The 14,657-nt window shown below is 49.2% G+C and overlaps 1 protein-coding gene across 5 annotated transcripts in view; it reads right to left on the reverse strand.

Annotated features, from left to right (window-relative positions):
* Positions 1–14,657, reverse strand: part of LOC149328933 (CUGBP Elav-like family member 2) — a 572,935-nt gene that overhangs the window by 446,400 nt on the left and 111,878 nt on the right. The gene's annotated exons all lie outside the window — the stretch shown is intronic.

Raw genomic sequence — 14,657 nt, forward strand, 5'->3', positions numbered from 1 at the left:
AAGGTGGTTGTTTAATATGAACACGAAGACGTTTCGGCTTCCATACGGAAGCCTTGATCACTGGGCAGAAAGCCCAAAGCACATCGCTTAAGTACGCTGCAGTAATCTTGCAGTAATTTCATCACCTTACGACGGTCGTATGGCCAACCTTTCATCACTCAAGAGCGCCAGTACGTTTCGCTATCCATGCGACTCTCTAAAGATTACTGCTGCGTACTTAAGCGACGTGCTTTGGGTTTTCCGCCCAGTGATCAAGGCTTCCGTATGGAAGCCGAAACGTCTTCGTGTTCATATTAAACAACAACCTTTTGGTCGGCGTTCCTTCCATTGAAATCATGAATCTTCTACCCGACCGGACGAGTTTTCGTCGAACGTTACATTTCATTATTCATATTCATACGGCGTGTATCGAGAGATAACCACATACTAACGGCAAATACGATACTTTCAGTGAAACCTGAGCTTTTATAAGCTAGGACCAACAACAAAGGATCAACAACAACACTACCAGAAAGACCCATAAAATAGCTTTTTTTGCCAAGAACAGAAATGTCATAATTAGTACTCGGCTTCTTTTTTAACCCTTAAAGCAAGCAGCGTTAAAAACGTGTGCCACCTGCTGCAAGCGCCGACAAATGGAAAACGATGCACCTAGATACCATATCTTTTACACCATATATTTATAGAATATATTTATTCTGTACATTTACACCATATAATTACACAATACATGTATTTATCAAGCTACCAAACAAGCCATTCAGCGTCTTTTTATACTTGGCAAAGGGGCCAACTTGTCTGTTCTGTGTGCTGTTATAAAAGCCGGCGCACAGTCTGACTAGAACGTTCTTGGCAGGTAAAGAAAAATAAAAAAATTATTGAGCATTCGAGCCTGTTCAATAGCAACTGGCCCCAGAATACTCTTGAAGCCATTTTCCAGTTTAATACAAATTGTCTAAAGCGTCCAAAAGACTGAGGGAAGGATATGTTCCACATCCGAGATCTTTTTACGAGGCGATTGCAACAAATGTGTGCACATTTTTTCTGCAAAACCATCAATCGAAACGGCTTGGAAGTGATGTCCTACAGTTCCCAGAGTCTTCCTGGGTGCAATTTTACCATTTGAATGAATGTGAGAGATGCACAAAGCTTGCGCCTTATAAAGTGTTAACGGCATCAACACACAACACACACCCTATAACGCCCACCACAGCGACATATCGGTACAAAGCGCCATCAATCTTTTTCACTTGCTTTTACTTTCTTTTTTTTTTTCCGAACAAGCCACGTATCATTGAACAAGCATCGCTGCAGCGCTGAAATCAACGGCGCAGCAAAAACAAAAGAAAAAAGCACATCTAGAAACGTTTCCAACCTGCCGCGCACAAACAGCAAGCCATTCGCCAGAAAAATTTAAAACAAAAACAAGAAACGCTTCCAATCAGCCCAGCACAAAAAGCAAACCGTTCGCCGCACTCACACATATAAAAAAAAAAACAGAGGCTCCGAAAAAGAGCGTCTGCTTCGTTCACCTCGTTCCAAAACTCAAAACGGTCCGCTTGCTTTATTTCTTTCTTTCTCTCACCCTCTCTTTCTCTCTCCCCATCTCTCCCTTTCTCTCTTCCCTTCTTTCTTTCTTTCTTTCCCTCTTCCTTTCTCTCTCCCTTTCTTCCTTCCTTCTTTCTTTTTTAACTGTCTATCTCCCCGCTCCAACCACTCCACCAGACAGCTTCTTTCTTCCATTTCTGTTAGGCCGTAAATTGCAGCGTTATTACCGGGATCACCATTAATAAGTGCCTTTTCCTTGTTCCCTTCATTATCCCCCCGCACATCGCCGCTAATCTCCGTCAAATGTTCCGCACTTCCGCGCTCCCCAGAAAAAAAAAAAAAAAGGCAGTCCACGGGCTGCAAACGTTCCAATCCGTCCGGTGCTTCCTTTCTTTCTTCCCTCCTCCCCCCATCCGTCGTTCCTCACCATCCGTCTCCCCGTATACGTAAGCCGCGCGCACGCCACCGTCGAGATATGCCTCCATCTCCGCCTGATTAATGAGCCGAGCATCGTCGCTCAAACTCGACGCTGGGTGGGTGGTGGGTCGATTTAATTTCCCCAGCGAGCTCAGGTGAACACCCGCTAAACAAAAGAGAAATCTTCACAAAGACGACGACGTCGCCAAAAAAAAAGCGGAAGTTTTAAAAGCTCTCCATCGCATAGATATTTCAAAAACAGACTCCAACGCGCTCAAAAAAAAAAAATCAAGGGGGGAGGAAATTGGGGGGGGGGGGGGGGGCGAGATCAAAAGAAAGAGAGAGGGGGTGGGAGAGGGCAAGTAAAAGGCACGGAAAGCGCTCGGCAGCCGAGCCTGTTCGGTACATCAAAGCCAGGCGTGGGAGCGCCGTTCGACTGATGCGTGCAGTGAGATTAAGAGAAGAAAGACGTAAACAAAGAAAGAAAATGTTGAGACAGCGAATAAAATCAAAAGCCGCGCTGAGGAATGGAAGCGCACGCGCCGGCAACGCGTCGGTGAAGCACGCGAAGACGAAATAGCAGCAGCAGCGGTGGAGGGATCGACAGCGGGAGGGTGATTAGAATAGTGGTAAAACTCTCGTTAACTTCGGGGATCATGGGAAAGCACAGAAATGAAAGATGGCGGTAGAAGAATCACGCGAAAAACGGCGCCGGTCGGCTGTAGGGTGGCTCTTTACACTGCGGCTGCCTGCCAGCGAGCCGTGCCGCTCTGTCTCTCTTCCTCTTATCTGCAGGCGCGATAAGATTGGATAAAAAAATTGCTTTCTAGAGCTATCTGCTCCCTTTTTCGGTAGGCAGGAGAAAAAGCGGTAATTCCAAGCACACGCTTGAGAGGGATGCCCAAGTACGCCAAGCGTAGTGCAACGGTTCATGACGTAGTCTACAGATTGCGAGTAGAAAAAATGAGAAAGACTTTTTACAAACTTCTGCCTATAGACAGTCTCTGGCCTACAGACAAAATTAAACGATTCCTTATACATTTGCCCTTTTATAGAGATTCTGCAGACAATGCATGACTGAAAACGTAAAATAGATTCATTGTAGACTTTGGTCTAAAGACATCCACAGACACGGAAAAGACAAAAGGAAATATCTACAGGGAAGAAATGCAGCACATAGGAGCAGACAGCGAAACTTTGCCTAGAGGCGTGGCAAGAGAAAAAAAAGCGCTATCACAGGACTGGCCGGGATAGCCAACGCGAACTTTCGCCCTGCCCCATTCCCTTACTCTCCACAAAAGTCCCCACTTGTCATGCCTTCACAAGCTGACCACTTGACCATAGCATGATGTCAGCTGGCGAATGTTGCACTGTACAACCCCCGTTGGTCAGAGAATGGTCACGTGACACTGGAGACTGCAGAACTTTACATTCACTTTGACTAGATGCATTATTTCAGCTACTGCGATTACCTTCACCCCCCCCCCCCCCCCAAAAAAAAATGAAAACTATACAGCGAATGAATACAAAGCCCACTTGACCAAGATGGGCGCGCCAGCTCCAGCCAATTATAAATAGCGCGTATAAGCTCGCTCGAAGGGTGGCAACCCAAGGCCTTGCCTGCCAAGCCACCTTCTCCGCTCCTGCCCAAAAGGCAAACCCGGCAACCACCACCACCCCGCCACACACCTCCTCCAACACCAGCGGAAGCAGGAGAGCGAGCCTCCGTTCAGCCCGCGCGATGGAAACGACCAGGGCTCGCTTTAATTACACCGGCGGCCGCGATGTTTGGCGCCGGCTGTCGCCCCCGTCATAATGAAGCCCCCCCCTCAACTCCGGACGCCGCCTACAAGGGGAGCCGGAAAGAGAGGGGGGATGGAAAGGGGGCAGTGGAGAGAAATACGCGCGATGGTGGGGAGCGTTAAGAGGCGCGCGGGCACGAAGAAGGGGTCAGAAACAAAGCCAGCCAGGCGAGGCGCAGAACCCGGTGGCCGAAGGGCTGACAAAGGCTATTAAAGAACGCCTAATGGCCGCGGGGAGACCGACACCCATCGGCGCTGGCTGGCGGGAATAAATAAATAAATAAATAAAGCAAGAGGCTGTGAGTAACCGGTTTCCAGGAGAGACGTTTTCCCAGACAGGGAAACTTTAGTAAAAGAGGTGTGTGTGGGTGTGGGGGAGAAGGGGGGGGGGGAGAGGGGGCAAAACTTAGCCAAACTCCAGCGCAACGAGTCTCGCCTCTCCTCCTCCTCCAACCAAAACTTAGTTTCCCCGACTCTGCTCCCGCGGAAGCTGACACTGCGCCCATGCCTAGCAACCTTGCCTCTGTCCCTTGTCTCGTTTTTGGTCTGTGTGTGTTTGCGGCGTTGGACCACCATTATGAATCAACACCAACTAGCCCAATCTGCAGTTCTTCTACATTCCACCCTCGTTTTGGGAGAGAGAGAGTCGCGACGTCAATGTGCCTCAAAAGGAAACACGACGCGCACGACGCGCACGACCTGCAAGACGAGCTCGAGCGTTAGCGGCGCCAACGCCTCCTGTATGCAGCCGGAATTGCTTTAAAACCACGCACAGCAACCGTTCTGTGACCGTTCGTTGTTCACGGCGTGCCCCAGCGCGTGCGTGCGCTCTGCCGGACGATGCAGAATTCAAGAGGACGTCGTAATCACCCGCCAGACCTGCGCTCCCTCCAATAAAAAAAGAAAAAAAAAACCTTATAGCGACTAGCATACACAGCGACCACCGAAGGCCATTTAACGTTCCCCAGCCTTCCTCTCCCTGCACCTAGAGGCTACTCCCACGCTACAACGTAGGGTCGTTTCGCCCGCAAAACACACCGGGACACAATGGTTTCGCGAGATTAAACCGCCGCGGCACTAGTTAACGGCACCCACTGCCTTCCCTCTTACAGCAACGGCTCCGTTTGGACAAAAACTGCGCACGCGTTACGGTGCAGTGTGTCGTCAAAGGAGACAACGAGATACACGCCGGAGAGTGGGCGCGCTGCACAGTGCGCCACGTGTGGACGGTCGCAACATTCACGTGGGAATGAGTGGGCGGGACGCTCCCCCTACTACGACACAGCTAACGTGAACACTAGGCGCTCAAATGGACCGCAGCTCCCGTATCCGCACAAAGAAGGCGTACAATGTAAACACGCAAACCCCTTTAAGAGTAAGGTGCCCTCTGGACCACTCCCTTTTATAAAAAGGGGTGTTGCCAGATGATAGCTCACTTCCTGTTCACTCCTTTTCCTTTGAGAACACACGCGTGGTAATGGATAAGCCATACTCCTCGCGACACACTACAATTACGCTGGAATAACATGGTCTTACGGGGTTGCGAGGCACGGCTTCGTACGCCGGTTTCATTCAGCGCTTCCCTTGGTAGTCGTGCGCGTCCAATCTTGGCTAGTGGCTGGCATAAAATTAACAGCGCTCGCGAAAGCGTCACCGTAGTAATTAGCGCTATTTTTGCCCTTCCGACAATTCGCGCAGCCTCGAGGGACTTGTATACGCGGCATGGGAACGGTCAGGGCTGCTTCTCCACGCAACGCCTCCGGTTCAGTAGCACGTGGTCAAGTACCACGTTGTTTTAGCCACGCACAAAGCGCGCGCCGAACCAGAGGAACGAAATAGGCATATCAGGAACCTTCCACGGCCGCTCTGAGAAAGAAGGGAGCATGCGACTGCAACGCTCGACTGAACAAGATACCGCGCCGTAAGGCTGTTGGGTTGAGAAGGTCTGCTTCGATCGCTATCTTCGAGAGACGGCCCAGTTTGAAAAGCAATCGCGAGACTGCATCCTGCAGTGCAGAATTCAATAGAAGCGCAGCATTTGGTTAGGTGAGCCGCAGCGACGAAACTCGAAACAAAAGGTGCGTTTTTTTTTTTCCGCGCTCGAAGCCTTCAAGCCGGCTTTCCACCGCAGCTCAGCACAAACACCACGACTGCTTATCAGCAAACCACCCAAAATCTGTCACCAAGAAAATGGCGGAGGACACGGTATCAAGGCACATGTTTTTTTGCAAAATACTATTCGCTCCGTTCGCTAGCTAGCATGGAAAAGCGCCTTACTCTCAAGATGAAAGATGCTGAACTCGCCTGAAACGAAGGAATCAGTGCTATAGGCAGACTACACGCAGAGAAAAAGCTGCGCATTCGTAATGAACATGGGCAGCTTTGTCGAAAGTTTAGAGCCTTGCGAGCCACACCGTTTGGCTCGTAATGCGTCCCCAGCGTTCCAAATCTCCCGAAAAAGATATATCTGGTCCTCCCACCTCCGAAGGTTACGACTTTGACGAGTGTTACAGAAGACCCACTACAGGGCCTAGATGCAAACTTCCTGGGCTCTAAACTTTTGACAAAAGCTGCCCTAAACCGCTATACCGGGTTAAAACGAACACATGTAGGTATAATGAACCTGCTCCTCTCCGAACAAGTAGGAATACGAAATTTCGGACCGCCTCCCTTGCACCTTGGACCCGTTCAGCAATTCCTGCGGCTTCTCCTCGTTTCAGGAGTACAAAGCCACCTCCACAAAAGCGAAGCGAAGAGTCGGCGGTAAACGAGGAGGGAGCTTTAGTATAGTGGATACGTACAGATGCAAACGCCTACCGCGGACCAGCCCGGGGCCCAACCGTACCCGCGCAGACGCATGGTTGGAGCGAAGACCCCCCCCCCCCCCCCCCTTTCCCCGCCCACCGCTGCATGCCCATACACCGCAAACACAAAGGCAGTACTTACACTAAGGCTTAAACTCAGCAAGTCTACGCCATGCTTTAACTATTAACGAGGCTGCTCTCCGCCCCTGTCGTCGTCAAAGCAACCAAGGACGCCACCCCGCAAATCACAGGAGTTGCGTGTAAACACGTCGTACAGCGCCACGCTCATGCGCACTGCAAGGGACAGAAACCCGGGACGCCGCCACTACCCCTCATCTCCGTCCTCATTTTCCACCCGGGACGCTTTCATACAACGCGACGCGTCGTCAGACTCCTGCGACTCGCGCGCGCCGCCTCGAAATGACCACTCTGGAAAGCGCGTGCGCCAAACAGATAAGCAGAAAACGCGGCCCCTCGACGACGACCGCTCCGTGGGGAGGGAGGGGAGGGGGGGGGGGGGGGAGGGCAACTAACGAGTCAGCAAAGTGACGACATCTTATTACGGCGCTCTTAATTACTCGCCGTCAGGTAGGGCCCGCCGACAAGCCACCAAAGGGAGACTCGTGAAGGGCCGCGCATAAGCACAGCGCGCCGGCTCTCAAAGAGCCCGGCGACGCGGGAAAGGAGAGAGGGAAGAGTTCGCGCGCAATTTTGAGGGAACGGCTCGCGCGCGCAGTCAGCCAGCCAGCTAGCCGGCGCGTCGTCTCAGCGGGCACGCCGGCCGCGCTAATAACGCCGCGGCGCGATGGCCGAATAAGAGCGGGCGGACATGCACGCGCTCGCCGGGAAGTCAAAAAGAAGGCGTCAGCCGCCGCCTGCGCTGGCCCAGATTAATTGCGTCCCCTCTAAGAAAGAGAGAGAGAGAGCGAGAGAGTGAAAAGGCGCCATGGCCAACGGGGTAATGTTAATATAGCGCCAGCACGCCCTCGACGAAATGCCCGCATGGCGCAGAAAAGCAGCCATCCCTCCATCCCAACAAGGCGGCCGAGAGATGAAAGACTGAGAGAAACGCCCGGAAGAAGCTCGAGAGATGGTGGCGACGTCCTCGGCAAGCCTTTTTTTGCCCCCGAGAGAAAACTCGCGCTGCGGTTTGGCGGCTCGCCGCGAGAAGAATACCGCCTCGTTTATACACATGTGTAACAACGCGCGTTAGTATAGAAACATTTCACAGGCCCGCACTTTCTAAAGGAACGCTCGGAATTTCGGGACGAACGAGGCGGGCTCGTGGACAGCGTTGGCATGCACGCTCGAGCGCGTGCGTTTGACCGGAGGTCCAATGCGCAACCATGAAGCAGGTTCGTCGAAAGTGTCCGGGCCATAGGGTCTGCCTGAGAGCAACATACGTAGTTGGCGACATATGAATACTTGCCAAGCTCATCAATGCTGACGACGAGACTCCTCGTCAGCCTATCGGGAATCCCAGCTTGCAAGTGTGTCATAAATGCCACACATCATCATCATCATCATCAGCCTGACTGCAGCACCTCCAGGGTAAAGGCCTCTCCTATATCCCTCCAATTAACCCACCCTGTCTCAGCTAAGGCCATCTTATCCCCGCAAACTTCCTAAACTCATCCATCCATCTAACTTCCTGCCGTCCCCTGCTGCGCCCGCCTTCTCCCGGAAAGAAGTCCATTACCCGTAACGATCATCGGTTATTTTCCCTTCACATTGCATGCCCTGCCGAAGCACATTTCTTCCTTTCCCTCTGCTCTCTCCGTCTCTTAGCCTAAAGCTACAATTATAATGCTCCCTTCAATAGCTCACTGCGTTGTCTTCAATTTAACCTAAACCCTTTTCGCTACCCTCCACGTCTCTGTCCCTGCCACACTATAAGGCTCGAAAGCACAGCGTGCGGTCTGGGAACCATAACCATCCTTACGCTTATGCGTGAGGGCTATCCGAGTACACTAACTGTGCCACTGTCCGCGTGAGCAAAAATTCCGTCACAAAACTCTCAACGCTCCTAAAACTCTCAATACACATGGGGTGCACCGCATGCGTCCCAAAACGTTGTTAATGATAAAAACTTCGACAAGAAAAAAAAAACTTTTGGCGTACTTCCTATAGCAAAGAACAAGAAAACGAGTTACATTGTGAACGCCACCGCCTAAATTCCGTAAGCAAGCCATGAAACATATTGAAGGACCTGCAAGCAGCATCGTCTGAAGTACGTGGCTAACATTCGTACATGAAGGTACATACATCCGTACATAATGGACATTAGCCGTGAAGCACATCATTTTTCTTTTCCTTTATTTGCTAAGAGAATGGCACGTGTAACTCTTGTCAGGGAATAGTAATCAAAAGAAGTACGCAAACCACCTTTTCTCCTCATTTACCTTCCGATTCAAAGGGCCAGGACGGCGAATTACTTTGAATAAAATTTAAAAAAAAAACACCTTCTAGAATGCTTCGAACCGCAACGAACGAAAATAAAAGCTGCGCAGTCATTTGCGTCCTAACACGCTGTAAATAGCAGTTTAGTATGCAGCCCCTCAGAACAATTATCACCGGCGAAAGCATAATTAACACATATATTATCGATGCTCTCGAAACGAACAACCCATGAATCGGCAACTAGAACGATGCACTATAAAGAAAAAAAAAAGGATACGGCGGCATACTAGGCGCGCTTTCCTCTGCGCCTCCCCCTTAATCCTTTCTTTTATCAGTGCTAATCATCCACACTCAACGCCTGTGAATGTACAAGCAGCATCGAATCGCTGAACCAAAGCACAGTAAAAAAAAAAAAAAAGAAATCCCAATTAGCGCACCGTCAGCCCTAAGAGCAAGCGAAATGGCCAGCAGTCAGTCTTTGGCGTTCGCACTTCTTCCCCGCCTGCAAATGTCGCTTTCCCACATAACTTCCGCGCACCAAGAAGAAGCAGCCTAACTGCATTTGGGCCAAGGGCATCCGTAAATCAGGTGCGAGTAAACGAACGCAGTTTTCTTCTCTTCCAATTTGCGCTGACGTGGCAGCCCAGTTTCTTACTCTGACGCCTGCATCTCTCAGGGAATAAAGAATGATGTTAATTAGCCGAGTTTCGTGCACGTTTCAGGCTCCCTACGTAAAAAAGCAAGTTCACTATTGCGCCACTTTTCTGCATCAAAATAATAGAGAGTTTTAGTATTGCGGGCTTTGCGTAATTGCGTGCATAGCGGAATAGCGGGTCCAGAGTGCGCATGCGCAGAACGCTAACGGGGAAATAGCGTTAGCGTACGCACGCAATTTTCAGAATTTAGCGTTGCGGCTTTTGCGCCCTTAGCGTGGAAACATGGCGGCGTCCTTTCAAGCGACAGCCGCCCGCTTCAGCCGATACAGCAGCTCTTGCGATTCCGGTCGGCACGTTTACCGGCAACTACTGGTGTTTTTGCTTTCCGCTATGACTTACCTTGCTTCGACGATAAAGTTTAAGCTGCAATTCAGCCCAGTTTTTGAGATACGCTCTCGATTCTGGAGCGCGCAAGCCTAATGGAACCTCCAGCTACACTGCTACCGTCTGCAACGGCCCGAAACGCAGTAAACACCTAGCAAAAACGTATGGAACGAGACAAAAATAGAGTTGGAGGTTTTTCGCGGTGTTTTATGGACTTAAATTATGTAAAGAGAGTTTATATTAAATTTACAAAAGTTTTTTGAACATTATACGTCATGTGATGGCAAATATTCTTGCTCCAACGGCTTGTAGTTAACATTGCCTTTACTAGATGGCGCCACTATTTTACGTTTTTATTTCATTTTATTTCAATTTCGGGGTCATTTTGCCGACGAAAATGAACGCTTCACTAATAATTCGTATAAAAAACTTGGAAATATTATACTTTGGCAAGTTAGCGGCAGTGTCGACCATTTTAGAAGGGCCGATCGCATCCATGTCAAGCAGATGGCGTTTAACGTTTTCAAAACGCTATACTAAAACTGTCTTTGGGGATAAGTTGCTTGCGGAACGCTAACGTAATTTCCCTTAGGTCCGCTATCACGCTAACGCTATACTAAAACTCTCTAATAACAACCATCGCTTATCGGGAAAGGAAAGGCGCAGTACGGGATGAAAAAGGGAGCGAAAACAGTAAGACAGAAAGCATCGTAGCACCGGGCTCCGGATTACTGTGGACCCCATGGGGTTCTTGAACGAGAATTGACATCGCACACCACAGGGGCGTCCTTTTGCATTTCAGCTCCATCGAAAAGCGGCCGCCACGGCCAGGATAGAATCCGTGTCCTTTTTAAGTATTATAAGCTCAAAGCTTCATTAAGTTCGGATTAAGTTGTGCAGGCAGTCGGTCAGTTTCTTTTTTCGTTCACGGAGAGGAACACCCATGAGACGTTCTTGTTTTTCTCTAGCCATGTCTGACTATGTAGATCCCTCATAACTTCTATCGTATATGACTCAGCATCTGAGGAACTGCTTCCTAAAAAGTAATAGTATACAAAACCGCAGTCATACAATGCCCTTATACGAGCTCCAACTCCGTAAGGAGGCAGAATAAGGTCATTAAAAGTTAGAGCTGCAGTTACTGCATACCGGTACCATTACGCTAGATGACACCGTCAGAAGGGGCAAAAAATGACACGTCATGCTATGCAATACTAAGGTTTGAGTGCGTTAGAAAGCAGTCGACCACATTAACGACTGCTTGGCGATTTTTGAAACCAGTGCACCATTTGTTGGCCAATGCACACGCCTTCTTTTATTTTTAGTTCTATTTCTTTTCTTTTCTTTTATTTTTCATGCTCCTTGTTTTGCGCCAGACCGATGCGATGCGACTGGGCTACGCCCGGAGGTTTTATAGGCAAGCGCGCGGTAGCTTTCCATGACGTCAACGGAGGCGGAGTTTGTACACGTCATCCACCTTCCGTTCACTCACACCGCCTACGATGACGTCATGGAAAGTTCCGCCCCCGCACTGCTGTTGCCTGGTCGCACAGGCTACGTTGAACTCTATCCATCAAGTAACACAGCACTCGTCATGACCTCGTTGGATCAGTTTCTGCAACGCAGTGAACAAGTACCGTTCCAGGCGGTATTCGTACTTACAGAGGAAAAATCTCGCGGAAGCGAGACTATTCCGAGGACGGTGGGTTGCGGAGACAATGCTATATTCGCTGACCACAGCTCTGATTAGCTTTAACCTGTAGGCACGCACACGCGCACGCGTCTGCTTACAGCAGCGCATTTAATACCCCTGTCGCCTCGGAACTCTCTTGAACTTTCCTTGACCTTGCGTTTAAACCACAGTGCCGCAATACGGCCGTACAGAGCCCACCTATGTGCTTTTCAAAACTCTTTTTTCCCCTCATGTATTATTGTGTGGAATGGTCTTGCGGAATTCATTGTCACAGCTCAAAATGTCACAAAGTTTGAGAACCTTTTGGAATTATATTACAGGCAACAGGAAAATTGGTTTGGTTTGGTTTGGTTTGGTTTGGTTTGGTTTGGTTTATGGGGTTTAACGTCCCAAAGCGACTAAGGCTATGAGAGACGCCGTAGTGGAGGGCTCCGGAAATTTCGACCACCTGGGGTTCTTTTACGTGCACTGACATCGCACAGTACATGGGCCTCTAGAATTTCTCCCCCATAGAAATTCAACCGCCGCGGCCGGGATCGAACCCGCGTCTTTCGGGTCAGCAGCCCAGCACCATAGCCACTGAGCCACCGCGGCGGCCAACAGGGGAATTGACAACTGATCATGCTGCTGTTATGATTTCCCTCATCCTTGTTTGTTAAGTTGTTAAGTATTCATGTTTTGATTATGTTTTTTGTGTCTTGTCGGTGCCTGAGGTTTTTTGTTCCTCGATAATTAAAATAAAAACCTCTCCTGTTATGGCCCTCAAGTGAGGGCAACAGTATTCCCAAATAAAAAAAAAATAAAATAAAAATAATAAAGGAGTGCGAGGGAGTTTCGCCTCGAAGGAGTCGTCTCCGTGTCACACGGCCTGTAACGAGCTTCTCAGACGATCCGCCAGGGGCACATTAGGCGATGTTCATTTAGTGCAAACACATAAAATAATAACGTTAAAAACAACTGAAATGTTATTAATCCTTCATTTTTCTTCCCAAAGAGCTGGAGAGGCGGCTGACGCTTCACTGTCAGAGGCAGCGCGGGTTGCGCGGATGCTTCGTCCATCGTAGAGGCAGTACACGTGCGAGGTGCGAGCATGTGCGCGACCACAGATCAAAACAAACAAATATGGCGCAGTCAAGGCAAGCTGTCAAGCAAGCGCCTAGCTTGAGAGTACAGTGCTGCCACTAAAATTAAACACAATTAACCGAGCTGTAAAGCTTGTTTTATGATATAATAACTAATATAGTCACTATTGAAAACATTTTTATTGAAGACAAAGGTTGTTTACTTACTCGGAAGTAACGCGCACTAGAAGCGAGAGTACTCCCCTCACCCTTCGAGGGAGATGACCGATCTCCTTTCGCAAGGAACTTCTTTAAACTTCCTTCCCTTAAGGACTGCCGCGTGACACGGCACGCATCTCCCTCGAGATAAAGACTACCTTGGCTGAAGGGAGTTCAAAAGGAGTTCAAACGTGCCCGTGTGACAGGGGTATAAAACAGCGCTCAGCCAACGTTAGCTCTAACTAGAACGAAACCTCTGCAGAACTTCCACCTCGATTTCCAGCCTTAATACACTTACCCCCATAGTGCATTACAGGTACGCAAACGGCAAGAAGCCTTGGTACCGCGAATTGAATCGATTAAGCGACGAACTTTAAAGCAGAAAATAAGAAGAAAAAAATGCCGGCACCAGCGCTGGTGAGGTTCAGAGCTGGAGGTCGTCGATCGAAACGCGCGACTCGAATCAGACCCGCTAACAAGCGCATATTCCATTCCCAGTGAACTCAGTCGTTACCGCCAGCGTCATGGAAAGCAGTGCAGCCAACACGGCAAAAGAGGCCCTAATGCCTAGGGCATGTTTAACCCGCGAACTAATACACGAGAACGACACGCAAAAACGCATTAACAACTAAAAAAAAAAAACACCAGACACACGAGCACGCAGCTCGATTTGCTATCACGCAAATTCACATTCATCCGGCGAAACCACGGTACAGGTGGAATAAAAGAGAGGCGGAGGCCGCAGTCTACACTCAAGAACGTTTACTTTTGCGTCTGCATCCAAGATAAAATAGCGCCAGCACAGAGAGCTGGAACAGAGTAAAAAAAAAAACAGAAATAAACAGAAGAAACGCCCCGCACTCATACATCACAAGCCATCACCGGTTGAAAGCTCAGAAGCTGCTTTATTTTGAGTACACGACTTCCCGCTTTCTCTCTGGCGGAACTACACGAAACGCAGAACGACGATGACCACGATTACGCCCGCAGGAAAATTGTGGCAGCACTTTCGGTGCATTATCCGACGCACGCACAGGCCGCCCACTGAGCCTCTTTACGCGACATAAGCACACAGCCACTAATTATGGAACACCAGTGACTCTACGTCTGCCTTAAAGGAGTATAGACACCTAGTTTTCGTGGCATGTTTTCTTCTCTACAATGATGCGAAAGTCACTACTATGCGCGAATTCCCACGTGGTATTACCCTACGAACGCTAAATAACCTATAATAAAATTTTTCTATGACGCGGTTTCCATTTCAACAGCCGAACGATGACTGTGACGTCAGCGTGTGTTTATAGGTCACGTGAGGCATGAAAAAAACTGCAATATAATCACTCCTTCTACATTAGTCGTCAGTCCGGCTCTTGAGGCAGGCTGGGTTTAGCATTGCGGTGAATTAAAACCCCCAAGAAGTCGTTACATGTTAGCTTTCTCCATGTCTCGCGTGACCTATAAGCACACTTTGACGTCACAGTAATCTTTAGGCGGTCTAAACCCAAAACTGAAACAGCACGAGAAACAAATTCGATTACAAATTATTTAGCTGTCGTAGGAGAATACCACGTGGTAATCCATGTTCAATGCTTTACGCATCATTACAAGGAAGAAAACACGTAGCTAAAAGTTAAAGAGTCTACACTCCTTTAAATGCCGTCCCGACAGGCCAA

Source organism: Amblyomma mixtum, chromosome 9 (genome assembly GCF_055824585.1).
Source record: "Amblyomma mixtum isolate Tamu chromosome 9, ASM5582458v1, whole genome shotgun sequence".
Lineage (NCBI taxonomy): Eukaryota > Metazoa > Arthropoda > Arachnida > Ixodida > Ixodidae > Amblyomma > Amblyomma mixtum.